The sequence below is a fragment of the Notolepis coatsorum genome, assembly GCF_963971535.1.
Source record: "Notolepis coatsorum genome assembly, chromosome: 5".
NCBI classification, from domain to species: domain Eukaryota; kingdom Metazoa; phylum Chordata; class Actinopteri; order Aulopiformes; family Paralepididae; genus Notolepis; species Notolepis coatsorum.
This window is the reverse complement of record NC_140169.1, coordinates 178,831,167-178,849,500: the sequence shown is the minus strand read 5'-3', so window position 1 is coordinate 178,849,500 and position 18,334 is coordinate 178,831,167. Positions and strand designations below refer to the sequence as shown.

The window sequence follows — 18,334 nt, the reverse complement described above, 5'->3', positions numbered from 1 at the left end:
GTGGACTTCAGGAGGTCGGGGGTCAAGGACTACAGCCCCCTCAGCATCGACGGGGCACCGGTTGAGAGAGTCAACAGCTTTAAGTACCTCGGAGCCTACATATCCGAGGACTTGACATGGACCACACACATTGACAGTGTTGTGAAGAAGGTACGACAACGCCTCTACTTCCTCAGGCGCCTAAGGAAGTTCCAAGTCAGTCAGAAGATCCTTAAGAACTTCTACTCATGTACAATAGAGAGCATCTTGACTGGCAACATCACCTCCTGGTTTGGGAATAGCACTGCACAAGACCGAAGCAGACTACAAAGAGTGACACGTTCAGCCGAATGCACAATTGGAGGGGGGCTCCCCACCCTCCAGAACATTTACAACAAGCGTTGCAAGGGCAAGGCTAAGAGAATCATTAAAGACTCCAGTCACCCGAACAACTGCCTCTTTGAACTGCTGCGGTCAGGCAAGCGATACCGGAGTCTCAAGGCGAGCACAGAAAGACTCAGAAGAAGCTTCTATCCCCAGGCCATCAGGCTGCTAAACGAACAATGAACACTACACAACAACAACCACCAAAACGCACATAGCACACACATCCACACGCACACACTCACTTTAAACAAACACACTGTAGCACCCACTCCACACACTTTATAGCACACACCCACTTTAAACAAACACACTGTAGCACCCACTCCCCACACTTTATATTTATTGACGAAGGATTGCACTACAACTCGTACGCCTTACTGTAAATTGTACCTAAATTGTACCTCATCCCATTTCTGCTTTGCACTATATAGTACTGTACATTAGTACACTGCATAGTATTGTATATTATATGGTAACTCAGACATTGTACATATGTCTATACCGAACACTGTGACCTCATTTTCTTCTTCTAAATTACATGCTATACTATGTTATTTGATGTTATTTGATACTATCTTGTCTTAGCACAGTCTCTGGAGCGAAACAGTAAGAAGCATTTTGTATGAAAGTATTCTGTACTTCTGTATGACAACTATTAAAGAAACTTGAGAGAAGGAAAGCAAGATAACAAAATACAACAAGAGCCACAGTATGGAAGCAAATGAGTGACAGGAGTATTTGAATTTGATCAGACACCGAATTTATAGCATTGAAAATAATTACTTTGAAAACATGTATCTGAATTGAATTTATAGCATTGAAAATAATTACTTTGAAAACATGTATCTGAATTGAATTTATAGCATTGAAAATAATTACTTTGAAAACATGTATCTGAATTTTTTCAGACACCAAATTTATAGCATTGAAAATAATTACTTTGAAAACATGTATCTGATTTTTGAATTTTATCAGACACCGAATTTATAGCATTGAAAATAATTACTTTGAAAACATGTATCTGAATTTTTTCAGACACCGAATTTATAGCATTGAAAATAATTACTTTGAAAACATGTATCTGAATTTTTTCAGACACCGAATTTATAGCATTGAAAATAATTACTTTGAAAACATGTATCTGAATTTTTTCAGACACCGAATTTATAGCATTGAAAATAATTACTTTGAAAATCATGTATCTGAATTTTTTTGCTCCGAATTTACCTATGTGAAATAAAAATTCAATGTAAAAAATTCGAATGTATAATAAAATTCAATGTAAAAAATTCGATGCATAATTGCGGTGTATAAAATTCGATGTAAAAAACCATCATCCCGGCTACCCAGACAGGATAAGCAACCGAGCCTGGATGCAATCGAATTGACTTCTGGCCTATCACTGCACGGCTTTGTCAGTCATGTGATCACATCAACCCGGGAGAAAGATGGCGGTATATATACATACGTTGGGGAGATAATATACATACGGTGGGGAGGAGACTGTACATTAGGAGGGGGTGGGTGGGAGAGAAATATACATACGGTGGGGAGAGAATATATACATACGGTGGGGAGGAGACTGTACATTAGGAGGGGGTGGGAGAAAATATATACATACGGTGGGGAGGAGACTGTACATTAGGAGGGGGTGGGTGGGAGAGAAATATACATACGGTGGGGAGAGAATATATACATACGGTGGGGAGGAGACTGTATATTAGGAGGGGGTGGGGTGGGAGAGAAATATACATATGGTGGGGAGAGAATATATACATACGGTGGGGAGGAGACTGTACATTAGGAGGGGGTGGGAGAGAATATATACATACGGTGGGGAGGATACTGTACATTACGAGGGGGTGGGAGAGAAATATACATATGGTGGGGAGAGAATATATACATATGGTGGGGAGAGAATATATACATACGGTGGGGAGGAGACTGTACATTAGGAGGGGGTGGGTGGGTGGGAGAGAAAATACATATGGTGGGGAGAGAATATATACATACGGTGGGGAGAAGACTGTACATTAGGAGGGGGTGGGAGAGAAATATACATATGGTGGGGAGAGAATATATACATATGGTGGGGAGAGAATATATACATACGGTGGGGAGGAGACTGTACATTAGGAGGGGGTGGGTGGGTGGGAGAGAAATATACATATGGTGGGGTGAGAATATATACATACGGTGGGGAGGAGACTGTCTATTATATGTATATTTATCTCCCAACCACCCCCTCCTAATGTACAGTCTCCTCCCCACTGTATGTATATATTCTCTCCCCATCATATGTATATATTCTCTCCCCACCGTTCTCTTGGTGTAAAAAGTTTAAGACCAGGGTGAGGCCAGGCTATGGATGGCTTTGAAGGTGAGGAGTAGTGTTTTGAAGTTAATGCGTTCCTTGATCGGGAGCCAGTGGAGGGAGTGGAGGACAGGAGTGATGTGTTCGCGGGACCGGGTGTTAGTGAGGAGGCGGGCAACTGAGTTTTGGACCATCTGCAGTTTATGGAGGGAGCGGGAGGTGATGCCAGTGAGGAGGGAGTTACAGTAGTCCAGGAGGGAAAAGATGAAGGCGTGTATGAGGGATTCAGCAGCAGGGGGTAGAGGCAGTGACGGATTTTGGCAATGTTGCGGAGGTGAAAATATGAAGTTTTGACAATGGAGCGGACATGGGGTCAAATGAGAGGGTGGGGTCGAGGATGACACCGAGGTTGCGGACTAGGGGGGAGGGGGTGATGGTGGAGTCATTGATGGTGAGTGTGATGTAATACAATAATTTATACTGTACTTTATTACAAACCATTTGACAGCCAGGTCCTGCACCTCCGTTCTTGTCCTCTAGGAGCCATCGCAGCATGGCCAAGACCTTCCTCATCCAGCATACTGTCCGCGTGTAACTTATTGCCAGCGGAAGAGTGCAAGAATGCTTCCGCATTCGTCACCGCACGCCAGTACGGTAATGCGCCTTTCCTTTCGCCCCGCTCAGACAAATGCATGTAGTACATTGCAACACAACGCAGCATTTCCGCGGCTGTCTTTAACTAGCAGGACGCTAGTGGACTAGTCGCTAAAATATATAATTGTACCAACACAGATATTAGGCAGTACACACATTGTCCTGCAATACATGTACAGTGAATGCACAGCTACATTCGCCATATATTTCTATCGCTGCTGCGGTCTACAGTGAAATGCAATATTATTATTATTATTATTGTAAAGATTATCATTACAATCGCAGCCTGGAGGCAATGTTACAAGTGTACGAGGGTTGTGTGCAAAGAGCACAGCCTCTCAATTTGCACAACGTGCACAAAATAATAATTGTAATGATCTTTACAATAATAATAATATTGCATTTCACTGTAGACCGCAGCAGCGATAGAAATATATGGCGAATGTAGCTGTGCATTCACTGTACATGTATTGCAGGACAATGTGTGTACTGCCTAATATCTGTGTTGGTACAATTATATATAAAACGATATATATATATTTGAGCGACTAGCCCACTAGCGAGGCAACCTCCTGCACCATCGCAGCAGCGCCGAGCGTGGTGATACAAGCGGGCTGCTCTGAGGAAAGGAGCCCCTTCACGCTAGTGGGCTAGTCGCTCAAATATATATTGTTTTATATATAATTGTACCAACACAGATATTAGGCAGTACACACATTGTCCTGCAATACATGTACAGTGAATGCACAGCTACATTCGCCATATATTTCTATCGCTGCTGCGGTCTACAGTGAAATGCAATATTATTATTGTAAAGATCATTACAATTATTATTTTGTACACATTGTGCAAATTGAGAGGCTGTGCTCTTTGCACACAACCCTCGTACACTTGTAACATTGCCTCTCCAGGCTGCGATTGTAATGATAATCTTTACAATAATAATAATAATAATATTGCATTTCTCTGTAGACCGCAGCAGCGATAGAAATATATGGCGAATGTAGCTGTGCATTCACTGTATGTATTGCAGGACAATGTGTGTACTGCCTAATATCTGTGTTGGTACAATTATATATAAAACGATATATATTTTAGCGACTAGCCCACTAGCGTCCTGCTAGTTAAAGACAGCCGAGGTTGAGTAGTTTCTTCTGATATCACTTTCAAACTCCAAGTGATTCGTTGCAATGTACGCGGAAATGCTGCATTGTGTTGCAATGTACTACATGCATTTGTCTGAGCGGGGCGAAAGGAAAGGCGCATTACCGTACTGGCGTGCGGTGACGAATGCGGAAGCATTCTTGCACTCTTCCGCTGGCAATAAGCTACACGCATACTGTCCTTCTGAAGCTCTGAAGTCATTAGTGGCCATGAACCTAAAGAGAGAGAGCGAGAATACGTTAGTAGATAGTCTAAGGCCAGTGATTCTCAATATTATTTTGCATATCTAAGACCTCTAATTTAGTCCATGTCATGCACATCTACATACAATATACTGTAGCATTACAAACCATTTGACAGCCAGGTCCAGCACCTCTCCGTTCTTGTCTTCTAGGAGCCATTGCAGCATGGCCAAGACCTTCCTCATCCAGCATACTGTCCTTCTGAAGGTCTGAAGTCATTAGTGGCCATGAACCTAGAGAGAGCGATAATACGTTAGTAGATAGTCTAAGGCCAGTGATTCTCAATATTATTTTGCATATCTAGGACCTCTAATTTAGTCCACGTCATGCACATCTACATACAATATACTGTAGCATCCATCAACACAGGATGACCCGTTCCAGCTGTTGAAATGAAAGTCCCAGATTGAAAAGTATATATATACACAGTCACACACACAATAAAACATTTTATACATCACTTACAAGCATGACCACTTGAAGATCTTGAAGACTTGGTAGATCTTGACCGTCTTGGGAGAGAGAGAGATAGAGAAGGCATTACAGGATGACTCTTTGAAAATGATGTCCCAGATTAAAAAGTATATATTATATATACACAGTCACACACACAATAAAAAAAAATTATACATCACTTACGACCACTTGAAGTAGTTGTTCTTGAGCCGTCTTCTGCGTTCATCTCATTGATGAGATCCAGCACTGTAACAGTATATTTGCAACAATGAAATTATATATTTTATTACAACTCTATCAGCTGAGTAACAATATTCATCAAAGTGTTGCGTGTTACAGCGTAGGTTAGTTTATTAGTGCATGACAGTAGGGTTTTACATACTGTAAAAAAACAAACACTTAACAAGTTAATATCTGAAATTTGGAAACACAGTAACATCACTACAATAAACTCAAACCGGTCTACATATAAATCAGAAAATCTGACAGGTTTGTCCAGATTATCTTAATTTGGAGGCCTAACCAAAAGTAAGCATATCTGACTAGGGGCAGGTTGGTGTAGACCGACTAGGGGCATGGTGGTGTAGACTGACTAGGAGCATGGTGGTGTAGACTGACTAGGGGCATGGTGGTGGTGTAGACTGACTAGGGGCATGGTGGTGGTGTAGACTGACTAGGGGCATGGTGGTGGTGTAGACTGACTAGGGGCATGGTGGTGGTGTAGACTGACTAGGGGCATGGTGGTGGTGTAGACTGACTAGGGGCATGGTGGTGTAGACTGACTAGGCGCAGGTTGCTGGTGTAGACTGACTAGGCGCAGGTTGCTGGTGTAGACTGACTAGGGGCATGGTGGTGGTGTAGACTGACTAGGGGCATGGTGGTGTAGACTGACTAGGGGCATGGTGGTGGTGTAGACTGACTAGGGGCATGGTGGTGTAGACTGACTAGGGGCATGGTGGTGGTGTAGACTGACTAGGGGCATGGTGGTGTAGACTGACTAGGGGCATGGTGGTGTAGACTGACTAGGGGCATGGTGGTCTATACTGACTAGGCACAGGTTGGTGTAGACTGACTAGGGGCATGGTGGTGGTGTAGACTGACTAGGCGCAGGTTGGTGTAGACTGACTAGGGGCATGGTGGTGGTGTAGACTGACTAGGGGCATGGTGGTGGTGTAGACTGACTAGGGACATGGTGGTGTAGACTGACTAGGGGCATGGTGGTGGTGTAGACTGACTAGGGGCATGGTGGTGGTGTAGACTGACTAGGGGCATGGTGGTGTAGACTGACTAGGGGCATGGTGGTGGTGTAGACTGACTAGGGGCATGGTGGTGGTGTAGACTGACTAGGGGCATGGTGGTGTAGACTGACTAGGGGCATGGTGGTGAATAACAAAACAACGATTGTGTGCAGACAATTGAAAATGTTGGGTTCCTTTCCACTTTCTTGAATATAGAAAAAATTTAAATACTTGTTCTAGAACTGTATTTTTTGCACTTGTTTTTAAGTTACTGGGAATACCCTTTCCTTGTTTTTGCTCATTTTAACAGACAAAACACAACACATTCTAGTAATTCTGGTTTACACCTAACCCTTATTATTGCTGTTATGATTTCCAAAAATAAAATCTCACCAATCTTTAGTAAAATAGGAGATTTAAGTGTTTATCTGGAATTGTGAGGATAGGTATTCGCGGTAACCTGGGATCAATATGTGAAACGTAATTATCTCCTCAAATAATTGGCCACAAAAGACGAAACTCATTTTGGTTGTTCATTGGGGTGCCAAGATCATGCCCAAAACATATCATGCATCTGCCATGAAAATTAAGCCTTTTAATGTTGTTCGTATAACGTCCTGGGTTATATGGCTTAGAAATGGGGCAGGTTACCAGGAATACATGCGTTACCCATATAGAGAGAGAGAGAGAGAGAGAGAGAGAGAGAGAGGGGGAGAGAGGGCATTACAGGATGACTCTTTGAAATGATGTCCCAGATTAAAAAGTATATATTATATATACATACACAGTCACACACACAATAAAAAAAAATGTATACATCACTTACGACCACTTGAAGTAGTTGTTCTTGAGCCGTCTTCTGCGTTCATCTCATTGATGAGATCCAGCACTGTAACAGTATTTGCAACAATGAAATTATATATTTTATTACAACTCTATCAGCTGAGTAACAATATTCATCAAAGTGTTGCGTGTTACAGCGTAGGTTAGTTTATTAGTGCATGACAGTAGGGTTAGTAAGCTCCCCAAGCTAACACAAGCTAATACAACACAGACCACAGCTCCCCAAGCTAACACAACACAGACCGCAGCTCCCCAAGCTAACACAAGCTAACACAACACAGACCGCAGCTCCCCAAGCTAACACAAGCTAATACAACACGGACCACAGCTCCCCAAGCTAACAAAAGTTAGCTCTCATAGTCATAACGCTATCAGCTCCGGGTACTGTATAGGTACCAACGTTAGCTAGTCATACCGTTAGCCAGTTAGCAGCTCCGGTAGTTTACAGATGCCGCCAGTTTCATAATATCGAGCTAATAACGTTACAGTAGTCACTGAAAACACAGACTAATTTACAGCACTCATTTATATCAGCGGCACGCATTACTTATAAATAATAAAATATATGTGTTGCACACAATTACCTGAGGAGAAGATGCAACAGTTGCAATGCTCACGACGTGGTGCAGACTCTTCTGTAACGCGCTTCAATTCAAATTTCAAACCGGGATCCCCCACAATGCAACGCATCAGTGTTGCCAGATTTGAGAGTCCGCCTTCATCTGACAGACCTTTGATAATAATGGGCGGTTCGGATATTGTTAATCCGATCTGGCAACCATGCTCGGATCCTTGTTTCTCCGCACAGACTGACCACGGTTTTGATTGATTGATTGAAAACTTTATTAACAGATTGCAGAATGGGTACAATACAGTACAGCTCAATACACACAATTGTTAAGGGGATGCAGACCAGAGAAAGACTGTCGTCTTGTTTACATCAGGGTCCCCCATTTTCAATTCATCAAAACATAACATGTTTTAGGACCATTGCTATTTTTATTGTACATAAATGATATGAGAGAAATATGTTCTTGTAATTTATTCTTATTTGCAGATGATTCAGCTTTGCTCATCTCCCATAAGGATCTCAGTACACTCCAAATAATGCTAGGAGAGGAAAGGTTAGGAATTCAGGGCTTCAGGAATCCAGGGCTTCACCACAGTCCAGTTAGCAGCATGTGGGCCTAACTCAGGGCTTCACCACAGTCCAGTTAGCAGCATGTGGGTCTAACTCAGGGCTTCACCACAGTCCAGTTAGCATGTGGGCCTAACTCAGGGCTTCACCACAGTTCAGTTAGCATGTGGGCCTAACTCAGGGCTTCACCACAGTCCAGTTAGCAGCATGTGGGTCTAACTCAGGGCTTCACCACAGTCCAGTTAGCATGTGGGCCTAACTCAGGGCTTCATCACAGTCCAGTTACCAGCATGTGGGCCTAACCCAGGGCTTCACCACAGTCCAGTTAGCATGTGGGCCTAACTAAGGGCTTCACCACAGTCCAGTTAGCATGTGGGCCTAACTCAGAGCTTCACCACAGTCCAGTTAGCAACATGTGGGTCTAACTCAGGGCTTCACCACAGTCCAGTTAGCATGTGGGCCTAACTCAGGGCTTCATCACAGTCCAGTTAGCAGCATGTGGGCCTAACTCAGGCTTCACCACAGTCCAGTTGGATGTGGGCCTAACTCAGGGCGTCATCACAGTCCAGTTAGCAGCATGTGAGCCTAACCCAGGGCTTCATCACAGTCCAGTTAGCTAGGGTGACCATATTGTGATTTCCAAAAAAGAGGACACTCTTTTGCCCCCAGCCTCAAGATACTTACTCTACTCAATGCTGCCTTATAATTGTTATATATTTAAAGTATGCCTCCTCTTTATGGATAGACAATTATTATTTATATTATTTTATATAACAAAATAATATCTCTCTATAACCAAAGTTGCTCAACATGCTGTATTATGCCTAAAGTAATATATCTGACACATCTCTAAAAATCAACTTATAACAAAATAATAGCTCTTTTCAAGTCTTACTGGACAAAATAAATAACAAAAAAATATGAATTCATGTTCTAAATAATACATTTACATTTACATTTAGTCATTTAGCTGACGCTTTTATCCAAAGCGACTTACAAGTTCTGTACGACAAGACAGCAAGAAGGGTACAACTCTATCAGCTGAGTAACAATGTTTATCAAAGTGTTGCGTGTTACAGTGTAGGTTAGTTTATTAGGACAAGTGCATGACAGTAAGGTTAGTCAGGGTTAGATTTTTATTTTTATTTTTTTTAATTATCATTTAAGATAATGGTTGAAGAAGTGAGTCTTTAGTCGACGGCGAAAGATTGGCCGGGTTTCGGCTGTCCTAACTGGGGTGGTTAGTTCATTCCACCATTGTGGGGCAAGGACTGAGAATAGGCGGTTTCTCTTTGCAGTAAATTGGGTATTATCTCTGCAGTTCATTTGTAATGTACATTCGCTTTGGTATTGTGAGCAGAATCAATGCTGGTCCGATCTGTCCACTTCCTCCTCTGTTTGTGTGTGAGTGCAGTAGCGCCGCCCACAAAGCACTGAAAGCAGTCTTCTCTGGGAATACGTCACATGCAACAGAGTAGGCCTACCGTAGTATTCGGTGCAACGTGCAAGTCAATTTAACTACATGCTTATTTGTCCCGTGAAAAACAATAAAACCCGGACATTTTCATGAATTTATAAAACCCCCCCGGGGGCCCCGGACAGGGCGTGAAAAGAGGACATGTCCGGGCAAAAGAGGACGTTTGGTCAACCTAAGTTAGCATGTGGGCCTAACTCAGGGCTTCACCACAGTCCAGTTAGCAGCATGTGGGCCTAACCCAGGGCTTCACCACAGTCCAGTTAGCATGTGGGCCTAACTCAGGGCTTCACCACAGTCCAGTTAGCAGCATGTGGGCCTAACTCAGGGCTTCACCACAGTCCAGTTAGCAGCATGTGGGCCTAACCCAGGGCTTCACCACAGTCCAGTTAGCATGTGGGCCTAACCCAGGGCTTCATCACAGTCCAGTTAGCAGCATGTGGGCCTAACTCAGGGCTTCATCACAGTCCAGTTAGCATGTGGGCCTAACCCAGGGCTTCACCACAGTCCAGTTAGCATGTGGGCCTAACCCAGGGCTTCATCACAGTCCAGTTAGCAGCATGTGGGCCTAACTCAGGGCTTCATCACAGTCCAGTTAGCATGTGGGCCTAACCCAGGGCTTCACCACAGTCCAGTTAGCATGTGGCCCTAACTCAGGGCTTCACCACAGTCCAGTTAGCATGTGGGCCTAACCCAGGGCTTCACCACAGTCCAGTTAGCATGTGGGCCTAAATCAGGGCTTCACCACAGTCCAGTTAGCAGCATGTGGGCCTAACTCAGGGCTTCACCACAGTCCAGTTAGCAGCATGTGGGCCTAACTCAGGGCTTCATCACAGTCTAGGTAGCATGTGGGCCTAACTCAGGGCTTCACCACAGTCCAGTTACAACATCTAGTGACAACCTAACAACACACAGAGGAGTTATGCAATGACACTATTGCATAGATTATGCAAAGTAATGTTTGGCTGAACATCATAATCAAAATCGTAAAGGAGAATGAACGCTAGCTAGCAGGCTAGCAAGCTAAAATGCTAGCTAGCAGGCTAGCAGCAGCTGGGCAATCCAAAAGGAGAATGAATTAATGAAAACTTTATTAACAGATTGCAGAATGGGTACAATACAGTACGGCTCAATACACACAATTGTTAATGGGATGCAGACCAGAGAAAGACATTTGTCTTGTTTACAATAGTCATAATTAACAGTTTGTTATTCATTTAGATAATTATAAGATAAGATATTCCTTTATTGATCCCCTTGAGGAAATTCAGGCATCATAGCAGCATGGGGGAGAGGGGAGTTTGGTTGATTGGGGAGCTGCAGTCTGTGTTGTGTTAGCTTGTGTTAGCTTGGGGAGCTGCGGTCCGTGTTGTGTTAGCTTGGGGAGCTGCGGTCCGTGTTGTGTTAGCTTGGGGAGCTGCAGTCCGTGTTGTGTTAGCTTCGGGAGCTGCGGTCTGTGTTGTGTTAGCTTGGGGAGCTGCAGTCTGTGTTGTGTTAGCTTGTGTTAGCTTGGGGAGCTGCGGTCCGTGTTGTGTTAGCTTGGGGAGCTGCAGTCTGTGTTGTGTTAGCTTGGGGAGCTGCAGTCCATGTTGTGTTAGCTTGGGGAGCTGCGGTCCATGTTGTGTTAGCTTGGGGAGCTGCGGTCCATGTTGTGTTAGCTTGGGGAGCTGTGGTCCGTGTTGTATTAGCGTGTGTTAGCTTGGGGAGCTGCGGTCCGTGTTGTGTTAGCTTGGGGAGCTGCAGTCTGTGTTGTGTTAGCTTGGGGAGCTGCAGTCTGTGTTGTGTTAGCTTGTGTTAGCTTGGGGAGCTGCGGTCCGTGTTGTGTTAGCTTGGGGAGCTGCAGTCTGTGTTGTGTTAGCTTGGGGAGCTGCGGTCCATGTTGTGTTAGCTTGGGGAGCTGCCGTACATGTTGTGTTAGCTTGGGGAGCTGCAGTCCATGTTGTGTTAGCTTGGGGAGCTGGGGTCCATGTTGTGTTAGCTTGGGGAGCTGCAGTCCGTGTTGTGTTAGCTTGGGGAGCTGTGGTCCGTGTTGTATTAGCTTGTGTTAGCTTGGGGAGCTGCGGTCCGTGTTGTGTTAGCTTGTGTTAGCTTGGGGAGCTGCGGTCTGTGTTGTGTTAGCTTGGGGAGTTGCGGTCTGTGTTGTGTTAGCTTGGGGAGCTGCGGTCTGTGTTGTGTTAGCTTGGGGAGCTGCGGTCTGTGTTGTGTTAGCTTGTGTTAGCTTGGGGAGCTGCGGTCTGTGTTGTGTTAGCTTGGTGAGCTGTGGTCCGTGTTGTATTAGCTTGTGTTAGCTTGGGGAGCTGCAGTCTGTGTTGTGTTAGCTTGTGTTAGCTTGGGGAGCTGCGGTCCATGTTGTGTTAGCTTGGGGAGCTGCGGTCTGTGTTGTGTTAGCTTGGGGAGCTGCGGTCTGTGTTGTGTTAGCTTGTGTTAGCTTGGGGAGCTGCGGTCTGTGTTGTGTTAGCTTGGGGAGCTGTGGTCCGTGTTGTATTAGCTTGTGTTAGCTTGGGGAGCTGCAGTCTGTGTTGTGTTAGCTTGTGTTAGCTTGGGGAGCTGCGGTCCATGTTGTGTTAGCTTGGGGAGCTGCGGTCTGTGTTCTGTTAGCTTGGGGAGCTGCGGTCTGTGTTGTGTTAGCTTGGGGAGCTGCGGTCTGTGTTGTGTTAGCTTGGGGAGCTGTGGTCCGTGTTGCATTAGCTTGTGTTAGCTTGGGGAGCTGCAGTCTGTGTTGTGTTAGCTTGTGTTAGCTTGGGGAGCTGCAGTCCATGTTGTCTTAGCTTGGGGAGCTGCGGTTTGTGTTGTGTTAGCTTGGGGAGCTGCGGTCTGTGTTGTGTTAGCTTGTGTTAGCTTGGGGAGCTGCGGTCTGTGTTGTGTTAGCTTGGGGAGCTGTGGTCCGTGTTGTATTAGCTTGTGTTAGCTTGGGGAGCTGCAGTCTGTGTTGTGTTAGCTTGTGTTAGCTTGGGGAGCTGCGGTCCATGTTGTGTTAGCTTGGGGAGCTGCGGTCTGTGTTGTGTTAGCTTGGGGAGCTGCAGTCTGTGTTGTGTTAGCTTGTGTTAGCTTGGGGAGCTGCGGTCTGTGTTGTGTTAGCTTGGGGAGCTGCGGTCTGTGTTGTGTTAGCTTGGGGAACTGCGGTCTGTGTTGTGTTAGCTTGGGGAGCTGCGGTCTGTGTTGTGTTAGCTTGGGGAGTTGCGGTCTGTGTTGTGTTAGCTTGGGGAGCTGCGGTCTGAGTTGTGTTAGCTTGGGGAGCTGCGGTCTGTGTTGTGTTAGCTTGTGTTAGCTTGGGGAGCTGCGGTCTGTGTTGTGTTAGCTTGGTGAGCTGTGGTCCGTGTTGTATTAGCTTGTGTTAGCTTGGGGAGCTGCAGTCTGTGTTGTGTTAGCTTGTGTTAGCTTGGGGAGCTGCGGTCCATGTTGTGTTAGCTTGGGGAGCTGCGGTCTGTGTTGTGTTAGCTTGGGGAGCTGCGGTCTGTGTTGTGTTAGCTTGTGTTAGCTTGGGGAGCTGCGGTCTGTGTTGTGTTAGCTTGGGGAGCTGTGGTCCGTGTTGTATTAGCTTGTGTTAGCTTGGGGAGCTGCAGTCTGTGTTGTGTTAGCTTGTGTTAGCTTGGGGAGCTGCGGTCCATGTTGTGTTAGCTTGGGGAGCTGCGGTCTGTGTTGTGTTAGCTTGGGGAGCTGCGGTCTGTGTTGTGTTAGCTTGGGGAGCTGCGGTCTGTGTTGTGTTAGCTTGGGGAGCTGTGGTCCGTGTTGCATTAGCTTGTGTTAGCTTGGGGAGCTGCAGTCTGTGTTGTGTTAGCTTGTGTTAGCTTGGGGAGCTGCAGTCCATGTTGTCTTAGCTTGGGGAGCTGCGGTCTGTGTTGTGTTAGCTTGGGGAGCTGCGGTCTGTGTTGTGTTAGCTTGTGTTAGCTTGGGGAGCTGCGGTCTGTGTTGTGTTAGCTTGGGGAGCTGTGGTCCGTGTTGTATTAGCTTGTGTTAGCTTGGGGAGCTGCAGTCTGTGTTGTGTTAGCTTGTGTTAGCTTGGGGAGCTGCGGTCCATGTTGTGTTAGCTTGGGGAGCTGCGGTCTGTGTTGTGTTAGCTTGGGGAGCTGCAGTCTGTGTTGTGTTAGCTTGTGTTAGCTTGGGGAGCTGCGGTCTGTGTTGTGTTAGCTTGGGGAGCTGCGGTCTGTGTTGTGTTAGCTTGGGGAGCTGCGGTCTGTGTTGTGTTAGCTTGGGGAGCTGTGGTCCATGTTGTATTAGCTTGTGTTAGCTTGGAGAGCTGCAGTCTGTGTTGTGTTAGCTTGTGTTAGCTTGGGGAGCTGTGGTCCGTGTTGTGTTAGCTTGGGGAGCTGCAGTCTGTGTTGTGTTAGCTTGTGTTAGCTTGGGGAGCTGCGGTCCGTGTTGTGTTAGCTTGGGGAGCTGCAGTCTGTGTTGTGTTAGCTTGGGGAGCTGCGGTCCATGTTGTGTTAGCTTGGGGAGCTGCGGTCCATGTTGTGTTAGCTTGGGGAGCTGCAGTCTGTGTTGTGTTAGCTTGGGGAGCTGCGGTCCATGTTGTGTTAGCTTGGGGAGCTGCGGTCTGTGTTGTGTTAGCTTGGGGAGCTGCAGTCTGTGTTGTGTTAGCTTGGGGAGCTACGGTCCGTGTTGTGTTAGCTTGGGGAGCTGCAGTCCGTGTTGTGTTAGCTTGGGGAGCTGCGGTCTGTGTTGTGTTAGATTGGGGAGCTGCAGTCTGTGTTGTGTTAGCTTGTGTTAGCTTGGGGAGCTGCGGTCCGTGTTGTGTTAGCTTGGGGAGCTGCAGTCTGTGTTGTGTTAGCTTGGGGAGCTGCGGTCCATGTTGTGTTAGCTTGGGGAGCTGCTAACTATAGAGGCCATAACCACAGTATTACATATACTCTTGTTAGCTTTATGAGGCTACATCAACACGCTCCTATGAGTGCAGCATGTTAGCTTTATGAGGCTACATCAACATCCTATGAGTGCAGCTATAATGTTAGCTTTATGAGGCTACATCAACATGCAGGCTCCTATGAGTGCAGCTAATGTTAGCTTTATGAGGCTCTGCCCCCCCTCCACTCCTCTAACACCCACCTCGCTCTGCCCCCCCCCCCTCCTCCATTTTATTTATTAATTTTATTATTATTATTTTATTTGTTGCCATTAAAATAATAGGCAAGCATAGGGCTAAAACATTTTCATAAACAATAATATAATTTTTTGTTATTTGGTTATAATAAGGTATTTTCTATGCATTTGTCTGATTGATTGATTGATTGATTGAAAGCTTTATTGACAGACTGCAGAGTGGGTACAGTACAGCTGTATTCACTTGTTGCGGTGGTCTCAACGGAACAATTTTGATTGACAGTCGATTCTGCCAATCACACCGCTATTGTGTGTGGGGGCGGCGTCGCTTGACTGAAACTTCGGCTCTGCCCCGGCAACCATTGCCGAGCCAGAGCCAGTTTATCTTTGGCAAGCCCGAGTCGGCTCTGCCCCGGCAACCATTGCCGTGCCAGAGCCGGTTTATCTTTGGCAAGCCCGAGTCGGCTCTGGCACGGCAAGCCGAGCCGGGCCAGAGCCGGTTTATCTTTGGCGAGCCCGAGTCGGCTCTGCCCCGGCAACCATTGCCGTGCCAGAGCCGGTTTATCTTTGGCGAGCCCGAGTCGGCTCTGGCACGGCAAACCGAGCCGGGCCAGAGCCGGTTTATCTTTGGCGAGCCCGAGTCGGCTCTGCCCCGGCAAGCCGAGCCGGGCCAGAGCCGGTTTATCTTTGGCGAGCCCGAGTCGGCTCTGCCCCGGCAACCATTGCCGGGCCAGAGCCGGTTTATCTTTGGCGAGCCCGAGTCGGCTCTGGCACGGCAAACCGAGCCGGGCCAGAGCCGGTTTATCTTTGGCGAGCCCGAGTCGGCTCTGCCCCGGCAAGCCGAGCCGGGCCAGAGCCGGTTTATCTTTGGCGAGCCCGAGTCGGCTCTGCCCCGGCAACCAGAGCCGGGCCAGAGCCGGTTTATCTTTGGAGAGCCCGAGTCGGCTCTGCCCCGGCAACCATTACCGAGCCAGATCCGGCTCATCGTTGGCGTGCCGGACATATGCCGAGTGTGCCGACCGGTAGCCGGAATTGGGCCGAGTATGCTGGCCACCTGGGTCCCAGCAGCAGAAAGTTGTCAACAAGTTGAACAGAGTTCTGGGCATGAAGAGAAAGATCCCTCTGATGCTGAACGACAGTAGCTCTGCCCACTCCATGCCTAAATACAGCCGGCAGTACACCTTGGAACCATTGCAGTCCTCCCAAGCTATATCTGCTTCATCAGGAGGGTTTAGTCCAGCCAGTCTATTTCCTGCTGACAGCCCTCTGAATTCTGGCAGTATAGAGTACGGTCTGGAGAGCATACAGTACATCCAGTCCATCAACTTCGACTCCTCCCCACTGTTTGAGTTGTTCAGCTCTGTACCCAGTGGAGACATCGATCTGGACAGTCTAGACATTCTGCTGCCTCCAGAGCCTACTAAAGGAGCGGACGGTAGAAACAACTCTTCCAACACAAGGAAACAACTAGTGCAATATATGGCCACGCCCCTAGTAACGACTGAACCAATGTGCTTGGGGCAGGCTGATCTGCCCTCTCTGCTGGAGCTGGAAGGAGATTCTTATTTCACACTAGTGATGTATTGAACTAATGTCACATATTGTCAACATTGTTGACATGTTTACTTTTTTTACTTTCACAAGAAGTGTTTATTTTAGAGTAATGTTTTGTCCATTGTAGTTTTTCTACCATCTAACTGCTTGTGGGTTTATGGGAATTACAGAGCACAAGTAACTAACTATTTTGTCATTATTGTGTTTATTCATAATTAAATTCAATAAATTAAAATCAAAACTAATTGTTTACTTTCTGATGATAGAACATCCATTCATATTTACTTGTCATTAGGTTGGATAGTAAATCCTTTTCATGACAGAACTTGTACAATATTTAAAATAAAATCTACATCTTGAATTAAAAGGTTAATTGATCCCAACTTTGAAATATTCTCATTAGAATATATGATTAGCTAATAATATGGATGCATTGTAAGCGTCAAGATAAGTGGGAACTGGGAAGGTGTGAATTGATGTCTTAGAAGAAGTAACTAACTCAGAAGAAGTATGAAAATTAAATATTACATTTTAACCTACTTTGTATGTGCAACAATGCTACTTTTTAGAAAATGTTCTGCCATTGACTAGAAACACCTTCAAACAATATCTGAAATAATAAAGAAATAAAATATTATACTACTACCTATCTTGCTAATATGTCTACTATGCACTCAGAGTGTAACAGTCAAGCTTGATATTGATGAACAATGCCACTGACCCTTAGCTGCCACAGATGTACCTCCTGGTGACATGCTGTTCACAATCTTTGGATAAAAGCCTCAGCTAAATGACTCAATTGTAAAATGTGAGAATTCAAAACTTCATTGTCATTGTTTATTTATCCTGATGAGTCACTGAGAAATAAATCAAAAACGTTTTTTCTCCTTTAACACTTTAACTGCCAGAAGACGAGTTTAGGCGTCCTTCCCCGCCATGCTCAAGTTGCCGAAGACGCCGTAACTCGTCTTTGATATCAATATTTCAAAAATCTGTGATCGGATTCATATTTCCCATCCGCTGGCCTGAGACCCACCAAAAAGCCCCACTGAACCCTCTAGCGGTTCAAGAGCGCCATCTGGTGGCCGATCGGCGCAATCGCCAAACAGGAAGTTACTTGGACGATGTGCTGTTCACTCATATTACTTCCGGGCACTCGGTATAGGTTCCGGCACTCTAGCTCGTCACAATACATAGCGATCCGTTGTCAATAACTCGATAAACAACATGATTTGGACGTATATACTATTATACAAGCTGGAAATGGACCGGATATTTTTACATCCCATAATGGAAAACTGTCTACCCCACGCTGATCGCCCAATGGCCCGCGGAGACTGGGGTGAGTTTTAGCGTGTAATAGTTCCGTGTTCGACACTAACTGCTATGATGAACATTTGACCCACATTGGATGAATGGTATAACGCTGCCGACGGAATTATAAACGCCCCCTCGCCCATCCGGTCAACATCAGATGACGTGTAGTAACTTCCAGAAGTCCGTCCAGTTGGATTTTTTTATATCGCGCCGATTGCTATCAAACTGTATTTGATCATCAATATAATGCATTTGGGGCTATAAATCACGTTCTGGAGAAAGCTGCAGAAAGAGATGAAAACATACTTATACTTTAGATCATATTTTAGTATGAATATGTGAATGAAAAAGTTTAACGTTCATACACCCTGAACAATACATATAGGACATTGAATGGGCCCTAATAATGGCAATTTAGCAATAGAATTTAAAAAGTTATAGCCCTGCAAATAAGGGGAACTTATCCATAGACAAATAGAGCTGGCAACCTATGGTATATCATGAATTTAGCCTTAGGCAATCAAAGTGTTAATACAT

At 45.6% G+C, this 18,334-nt stretch overlaps 1 pseudogene across 1 annotated transcript in view; it reads left to right on the top strand.

Annotated features, from left to right (window-relative positions):
- The window catches only part of LOC311228475 (heat shock factor protein 1-like), a 58,874-nt pseudogene extending 42,361 nt beyond the window's left edge, over positions 1-16,513 (top strand). Inside the window, exon 3 of the transcript in view lies at positions 15,992-16,513. The product of the transcript in view is annotated as a heat shock factor protein 1-like (transcript). The remainder of the gene's footprint in view (positions 1-15,991) is intronic.
- Positions 16,514-18,334: the final 1,821 nt, after the last annotated feature.